This window comes from Zingiber officinale, chromosome 2B (genome assembly GCF_018446385.1).
Source record: "Zingiber officinale cultivar Zhangliang chromosome 2B, Zo_v1.1, whole genome shotgun sequence".
Taxonomy (NCBI): domain Eukaryota; kingdom Viridiplantae; phylum Streptophyta; class Magnoliopsida; order Zingiberales; family Zingiberaceae; genus Zingiber; species Zingiber officinale.
In genome coordinates this window covers 91458967-91468450 of record NC_055989.1, presented here as the reverse complement: position 1 = coordinate 91468450, position 9484 = coordinate 91458967, and positions in this window count along the sequence as shown.

The window sequence follows — 9484 nt, the reverse complement described above, 5'->3', positions numbered from 1 at the left end:
AACGCCATCTCTTTCAATTATTTAAGCTTCCTCCCAACTTTTGAACTGGTTTTAGTTAGTTGGCGAGTAATTGTCTTTGAAAAAAAAATCATATATATAATATGACAAAAAAATAATATTGTTGAGTAATTTGTCTCACTTCTGAATTATTGTGAGTTTGGCCTAATTTCTGTTCTTTAATTATTATTTTTAATTCTCTCTTTGAAAAAACTTGTTCATTGAGTTATTATAAGTGTGTCCGCAGTGTAGATGAATTAATTCTCTTCTCTGCCTAACTCCTAACTCTTACCAAACACTTGTTTTATGGAACAGAGTTCTCTGCCGGGCATGCAGAACAGCAGAAATGCTGGAGAATATTTCCAATGCAGAAATGTCTTCTTGTCTCCGAGCAAAGTCTCAAGCCACTGGATATTTCTGAAACGTAAAAGTTGAATGAAAAAGTTACGACGCTTGAGGTTTTTATTTTAAGAATAATAGTAAAATTTTAATTTTTTTTATAGTAAAGAGAATAATAAAGTTTATATTTTTGATGTGGCTTAACCCATTGAAACTTTAAAATAATAATAATAATTTATCAAAAGATATATTCCGACTTTTAAATTTATCAAATGATATATATTTTATATATTTTTTTATTCTATCCTCCTTATTATTTTTTTTTATTTTCTCTATCATTTCTCTCTCTCTTTTCTTTCTTTATGTATTGATACAGGAAACATCCGACGATCGACCGTTATTTTGATAATGGTAAAGGAATTCAAAGTTAAGTTGTTTTGTGATCTAATACACTTAATTGAGTATTTCAGGAAAGTCCTAGCAGCGGTTAAGCAGGTGGAAAACCCTAGGGGGTGGTAACCCTATGTGAAAAGTCTTGGCGGGTCGAGAGCTTCAGGCAAAAGTCCTAGGGGGTAACCCTAGGTGGAAATGTTGGTGAATCCTAGGAAAACGTACCGGTTTCACTGTATAAAAATTTTTATACAAGTGTCGAACCTTTCTTTAAATAACCTATTGTGTTCTTTAGAAGTTAAATTAGGAATCGCAGACGGAACTTAACATCATTGATTCCAAATTTAACTTATCTGTTCTTGATGGTTTAGATTTGAATTGCAAGCAGAACTTAACACTATTGATTCAAATCTACCTAAGTTATTAATTTCATTAAATATTAATTTCCAAAATTAGCTTCCATGACTGCATGGCGAGGCACATGGCCTTCTTGGATATGAGAACAACCAACACCGCTTAGGCAAAGCCTTTTAAGGAAAGCTAATATTTAATTTCCTTAAATAACTCTAGTTTAACCAAAAAGAACAATTGAATCATAAATTCGAAAAAGAAGAAAACACGAACTTGAAAAATAAATTCGAAAAACTAGATCTAATTGCCTCTTGTATTTACAATTCTTACAAAGAAAATAACTAGTATGATGCGGAAGAAAACTACTAGTTATACCTTCTCTTTGTAAGCTAATAACCTCGAGATCTTCTGCCGTATTCCTCGCCTCGCCTTGGACGTCGTGTGGCCGACGATCCTCCAAGATGAAAACCACCCAAAAGCTTCCTCCTCTTCTTCTAAAATCCGGCCACCAACACCACCAAGGAGAAGAGAGCAAAAGGGAAAAAGAGAGAAGAGAGGGAGGGCCGACCACTTAATGATCTTCAAGCAAGAGAATAAGAATTGTGTCTCATAAAGCCCCCTCACCCCTTCTTTTATATTATTTGTCCAAGGCAAATAAGGAAAAAGTTTTTACAAAAAATAAAATCATCCAAGAGTTTTTCCTTTTCCCTTTTAATTTTTCTTTTTCTTTCCTCTTGATTGAATCACCAAAATTAATTTTTGTGATGATTTTATATTTTTAATTATGGTCGGCCACTTGCTTGAGCACCAAGCAAGGTAGCCGGCCACCTCATCAAGAGGAATAAGGAAATATATTTTTTAAAAATTTTACAAGAAGAAATCTTCTTATAAAATTTACAAGCTATCTTTCCTAAAGTAGGAGTTAAAAAAGGAAAGTTCTAAAAAATTAAAACCATATTTTAAAATTTAAAACTTCTCTTATAAAATTTACTTTTTTAACATGATGATAGAAAATTTTAATTTTAAAACTTATCTTCCTTTTTTTTTCTTAAACCATGAGGATGGTTAAAAAAGGAAAATTTTAAAACTTTTAAAACTCTCTATTATAACATGTGGCCAAATTCAAATAAGGAAAGTTTTTAAAATTAAAATCTCTCTTTTAAAACTTATAGTTTTCTACAAAGAGAAGATTTTAAAAATTTAAAAACAACCCTCCTTGTTTGAATATTGTGGCTGACCCCTTCATGATTGGTCACCAAGCAAAGGGTCGGCCCCTATAAAGAAGATGTGGCCGGCCCTTGCTTGGTCACCAAGCATTGGACCGGCCCACTTCTTAGACACCAAGAAGAGCCTTACATTCGGATGGACTTGAGGCTATAATGAGGCTATGACAGGGACTTAGAGGAGAAATTGGTTTTGGCCTTCCGATGAGCTTAAGTATCCCGTGTTCGCCCCGAACACACAACTCAAGTTCATCGATAATAACTCATTCCACTAGAGAGTTATTACCGCACTACCACACCAATCCCAAATTACATTATGGACCCCTACATATTATGAGTGTGTTAGTCTCCCTGTGTTTAAGATTACGAATGTCCACTAATTAAGTAAATTACTGACAACTCACTTAATTAATATCTAGCTCCAAGAGTAGTACCACTCAACTTCATTGTCATGTCGGACTAAGTCCACCTGCAGTATTTAACATGACAATCCTTATGAGCTCCTCTTGGGGACATTCTCAACCTAGATAACTAGGACACAGATTCCTTCTATAATCAACAATACACACTATAAGTAATATCATTTCCCAACTTATCGGGCATATTGATTTATCGAGCTAAACCTCACCCTTTGATAAGTCAAAGAAATAAATATTAATATATGTGCTTGTTATTATATTAGGATTAAGAGCACACACTTCCATAATAACTAAGGTCTAGTTCTTTTATTAAGTCAGTACAAAAAGAACTTACCTAAATGGTACTACTCAATACACTTAAAGTGTATTAGTGTAATTTATTAGTCAAGATAAACTAATATTTAATTACACTACGACTATTTTGATGGTTTGTTCCTTTCCATCTTAGTCGTGAGCACCTGTTTATAATTTATAGTGAAACGACAACATGATCTTCTGAGTGTGACACCACACTCCATGTTATCTACTATATAAATTAATTGAACAATTACACTTAACAAATAAATGCAGATATTGATTAATGTGATTCTTTTATTTCAAAAATAAATGTTTACAAAAGCTAGGCTTTTAGTATACACTCCAACAATCTCTCACTTATACTAAAAGACTAAGCTGTCATATCTGTTGCCATACATCTGATTCTCATCCCCTCCACATGCCGATCAAAAGCTTTCGCCGGAAGGGCCTTTGTGAAAGGATCTGCCAGGTTATCTGCTGATGTAATCTTGGCGATGACAACTTCTCCTCGCTTGACGATGTCTCGTATCAGGTGGTACTTGCGCTCTATATGTTTACTTGCCTTATGGGCTCGTGGTTCCTTCGAGTTTGCAACTGCACTGCTATTATCACAATAAATTGTGATATTTTTGGGCAAACCAGGAATCACATCTAAGTCCATTAGAAAGTTCCTGAGTCATACAACTTCTTTGGATGCCTCAGAGGCTGCCATATACTCAGCTTCCATGGTCGAGTCCAAAACGCATTTCTGCTTAACACTCCTCCATGCAATAGCTCCACCTCCTAGAGTAAACACATAGCCTGACGTAGACTTACTATTGTCCCTATCTGATTGGAAATCCGAATCCGTGTAACCCACAGGGAGCAAATCATCTGCTTGGTAAACTAGCATATAGTCTCTAGTCCTTCTCAGGTACTTTAATATATATACTTTACCGCAGTCCAATGTCCTTGTCCAGGGTTACTCTGATATCTGCTAACCATGCCCACAGTAAAACAGATCCAGGTCTCGTACACAGCATTGCATACATAAGGCTTCCTACAGCCGAGGCATAAGGAACTGCCTTCATGTCCTCTATCTCCTTTGATGTCTTCGGAGACATCTCTTTAGATAAAGCTACTCCATGCCTAAAAGGTAAGAAACCTTTCTTGGAGTTTTGCATGCTAAAACGAGCAAGGATTGTATCTATATATAAAGCTTGGGATAGGCACAACATTCTTTTTTTGCGATCCCTTATAACTTTGATCCCAAGAATATGTGCACATTCTCCTAAGTCCTTCATATCAAATTGTTTGGACAACCATACCCTTATGTCCGATAATACCTTGACATTGTTGCCAATTAACAAAATATCATCTATGTATAGTACAAGAAATACCACCACGTTTCCGTTATACTTCTTGTATACACAAGACTCATCCGGACACTGAATAAATCCATATGACTGGATTACTTCATTAAACCGGATGTTCCAAGACCTTGAAGCTTGTTTTAGTCCATAAATGGACCGATTGAGCTTATACACTAGATTCTCTTTGCCCTTTTCAATGAACCCTTCTGGTTGCTTCATATGGATGTTTTCTTCAAGACTTCCATTAAGGAAAGTTGTCTTGACATCCATTTTCCAAATCTCATAATCCATATGAGCGGCAATAGATAAGAGTATCCAGATAGACTTAAGCATGGCTACCGGTGAAAAAATCTCCTCATAATCGATTCCCTCTTTCTGAGTATACCCTTTCGCAACAAGCCTTGCTTTGAAGGTTTCTACCTTCCCATCTATCTCTCTTTTCCTTTTGTAGATCCACTTGCATCCAATAGCTTTTACACCATCAGATGGTTCTATAAGCTCCCAGACCTTATTAGAATACATAGATTCTATTTCAGAATTCATTGCCTTTTTCCAAGATACTGCATCTATATCTTGGAGTGCTTCGTCATATGTTTGGGGATCGGGTTCATGTTTACTTGGGATCAAGTCCGAAGACTCTCCCCAAAATATGAATCTCTCAGGTTGCCTCACAACCCTCCCACTACGACGAGACACTGTCTCTGGTTATATATCATGTGTGACACATGTTGCAGTTTCTTGTGGTACTTCATCTTGTACTGTTGGTACTAAAGTAGACGTGTCCTCTCTAATTTCTTATAGAATAATTTCACTCATGGGCTTATGGTTCATTACATAATCTTCTTCTAAAAATTGAGCATTGGTGCTAACAATGATTTTCTGATTTTTAGGATTATAAAACAAACCACCTTTCGTTCCCTTAGGATATCCCATAAACAAACAAACTTCTGTGCGTGATTCCAACTTGTCAGTATCTCCCTTCAGCACATGTGTTGGACTACCCCATATCCGGATATGATTCAGACTAGGCTTTCGCCCATTCCATAATTTCATGGGAGTAGAAGGAACTGTTTTAGAAGGTACCATATTCAGAATGTACACTGTTGTTTCCAGAACATATCCCCAAAACGAATTTGGTAATTCTGAATAACTCATCATCGATCTAATCATTTCCATAAGAATCCTATTTCTTCGTTCTGCCACACCATTCTGTTGGGGTGTATTAGGTGTAGATAATTGGGATTGAATCCCGACTTCTGATAAGTAATTTCTAAACTCTCCAAAGAGGTACTCGCCACCACGGTCAGACCGTAGTGTCTTGATACTTTTACCAAGACGTTTCTCTACATCAACCCTATATTCTTTGAACTTGTCAAAGCATTCAGACTTGCGGCGCATCAGGTAAATATATCCGTATCTTGAATAATCGTCTATAAAGGAGATGAAGTATTCATAACCACCTCTTGCCTGGATAGACATAGGACCACACAAATCAGAATAAACCAATTCTAACGCATCTTTGGCTCTATACCCCTTGGCCTTAAAAGGTCTCTTGGTCATTTTACCTTCCAAGCAAGATTCACATATTGGAAAGTTTTCCAACTCTAATGAACCCAAGAGTCCATCGACTACAAGTCTTTGAATCCTACTTAAGTTAATATGTCCAATCCTTAGATGTCAAAGATACGTTTGGTTCATTTCCGAAGGTTCTTTTCTCTTATTCGAGTTAGAAGATGTGTTATTAATTTCCATATTTTGCTTTGTGGGAGAAATTGGATTTAAAGTGTATAAATTGTCAACCAATGCACCAGAACAGATAATCATCTTATCTCTCTTTATAACGACATTGTTATTAAAGGAAACAGAATATCCATCTAAATATAGTTTAGAAACTGAAATTAAATTTTTCTAAAACTAGGTACATAAAGACAATTTCTTAAAATCAAATTTCTATTCCTCTCAAAAGATAAGTAGATGTCTCCCACTGCAACAGCTGCCACCTTAGTAGCATTGCCCATATAAACAGTTATCTCTCCATCAAATAGTCGTCGGGTTTCCTGGAACCCCTGCAAAGAATTGCAGACATGATCAGTGGCTCCCGTATCTACACACCAGGTACTGGTAGATAACACCGCTAAACATGTTTCAACTACTAGAGTATGAGATATACCTTTATTGTTCTGGTTCCTACAAGGACAATCTGCTTTCCAATGTCCAGACTGCTTGCAGATGAAGCACTTGCCCTTCGGCTTCTTCATTTCAGCTTTCTGTCCTGTACCTTGAGGTTTATTCACCTTCTTTACTGAAAAGACATGTTTCTTCTTCTTCTTGTCTTTCGACTTAGAAGTAGAACCATTTTCAGCATAGTGGATCTGAGAACTATGACGAAATATTACTTCTGCTGCCTGTAGTTCTGTCAGAAGTTTCGCCAATGTATACTCTCTTTTGTTATGTTATAGTTCAAGCGGAACTGCTCAAAACATTTGGGTAGCGTTTAGAGAATTATATCGATCTGGGTTTTCCCATCGATTTCTCCTCCAAGGACTTGTATTTCATTCAGATAAGCCATCATTTTGAGGATATGATCCCTTACGGGTGTCCCCTCAGATATGGTGGCTGTCATTAGCTTTCTCATTGCCTCTTGCCTAGCAGTCTGACTCTGATGCCCAAAGAGTTCTTTGAGATTGTTCATTATATCATAAGCTGTTGGTAAATCTTGATGCTGATGTTGTAATACATTTGACATTGATGCCAAAATATAACACCGCGCCATCTCATCAGCTTTTACCTATTTCTTATGATACTCAATCTCCTCTGGGGTAGAGTCACCGTCAGGTGCATTAAGGCAAGCCTCAGTCAGTACAAACTTATAGCTCTCAGCAGTAAGAACAATGTCCAGATTTATTTTCCAATCTATATAGTTTGGACCAGTAAGTTTATTCTCTTTCAATATAATGGCCAGTGGGTTGAAAGTCATCCTAAGTGATCCTGTCCGAACCAGGAGTCAACGGACACTGGGCACGTGGCGCTCCCTGCTGGATCCTCGAGCGCTCCGGCGAACCTGCAGTAAAACCGAGGCGGGAGAGGTGTCCCGGCGACGGCCCTCCGACGCTCAAGTCAGGCGAGGAATAACGAATAGGTGGCCTCAAGATCAAGATTTTCATACCTCCGGTGAAGAAATGGAGACCTTATATAGACCCCTCGAAGAAGCCTAGGCGCGCCAATCAAAGTAACCACCTGCATTTGACCATGCCCAAGTATGGGTCTGTCAGAAGGGCCATGCCCAGATATGGATCCGTCAGAAAGACGTCCATGAGGCCATACTGCTACTGTATCAACCTTTCCATGATGTGACGGCAAGATCCTCCATCGTGCGATCTTGTGTACAACCTAATCATCAGACATGCTTCTGCTGATATCCCATATCCCGAGCCGAGCGCATAGGCCGCTCGGCCACCTTTGTACCCTCGCCCTTATCTGGGCCAAACGGACAACCCGCTCGGCCCTTTGGTCTCAGCCGAGCGGACTCCCGCTCGGCCCTTCGATCCTCCTGCCTTGGCGTCGGAAACCCAAGCCCATGGACGGGTTATCTCTAGCTCCGCTCGGACCTACTAAGCCTCTCAGCGCGGCCATTAACCACTTAGTCAGCCCTTCATCGGTCCTCAAGCTGCTTACTGCCGGATCACTTGCCTTCCCTTCAAGTCTAGTCGAAGGAGACAGTGAGTCCGACTGACTGGACTATACGTGCCCGAGCGGGCGGTCGCCGCCTTTCCGTGGCTCATAATATTCTTGGGGCCGTTCGGCCCTTCTGCCAAATTCAGCCGTTCTGCTCTTCATTTCGGTTGTCTTGTCGCTTAATGTGGATATTTGCTTGTCTAGATCTTCTCGAAAATCACACAAATCCTCTCCATTAAGTCGAAGCATGCGCGGTATGGGCGCATTAATTGTGCTTGGCGACAGAGCGCCACTTGTCGACCATTGTGTGGCGGCGACGTCACTCACGACGGGACGCCCTCGTTTAAAATGGACGGCCCGATGGCGTCCTTGTCCTTCGTGACCTGGATCGGACGGCGGAGGCCGACGGGCCCCGGCTGTATAAAGTCTCAGTTCTCCTCCTCTGCCGCACGCTCGCTCGTGCTTCCTCCTTCTGCCTCCTCTGCCGCTGTAGCCTTCGGCGATCCAGTCCCACTTTCCGGCTGCTACCTTTTCCCCGGTGATCTTTTCCGCCCGTTTCCTCCTCAGTGAGTCTTCTTCCTTGTGAACTGCCGCCCGTTGTCGGACACTAGTCGGCGAGGGATGCCGAACCGACAAATGATGTGTTGCCAGATGAATTTTTTAACCATTTGTTCAGTGATCTTTGCTAGCGGCTCGGCCTCCACCCACTTGGAGAAATAGTCTACCGCCACTAGTAAGAATTTCCTCTGCCCGGCCGCCATCGGAAATGGACCGACAATATCCATTCCCCATTGGTCGAACGGGCATGAAACGCTTGACGCCTTCATTTTTTCGGCCGGTCGGTGGGAGAAGTTGTGATACTTCTGGCATGAAAGGCAGGTAGATACTGTCCGAACGGCATCTGTTTGTAAAGTTGGCCAAAAGTATCCGGCCAAGATGATCTTCTTGGCCAATGAGCGCCCGCCAGGATGACCCCCGCATGATCCTTGATGTACTTCTTGGAGGATGTAAGCTGAGTCCTCCAAGCTTACACATTTCAGCAACGGGCGCGAGAAAGCTTTCTTGTAAAGCTAATCTCCGATGAGTGTAAACCGACCGGCTCTTCTTCTGAGGAGCCGGGCTGCATATTCATCGGAGGGTGTGGTGCCCGAACGGAGAAATTCTATAATAGGTGTCCTCCAGTCGCTTGGAAACGTGAGGCCTTGCATCCGATCGACGTGCGCCACCAGCAGTACTTTTTCAATTGGTTGCTGAATGGCAACTGGTGTTATTGAACTCGCGAGTTTGGCTAACTCGTCTGCTGCCTGGTTCTCCGTTCGGGGGATCTTCTGTATAAGAACCTCTCGGAAAGTAGCTTTGAGCTTTTCAAAGGCCTCAACGTAGAGTTTAAGCCGAACACTATTGATTTCAAAGGTGCCAGAAAGTTGTTGAGCGGCCAACT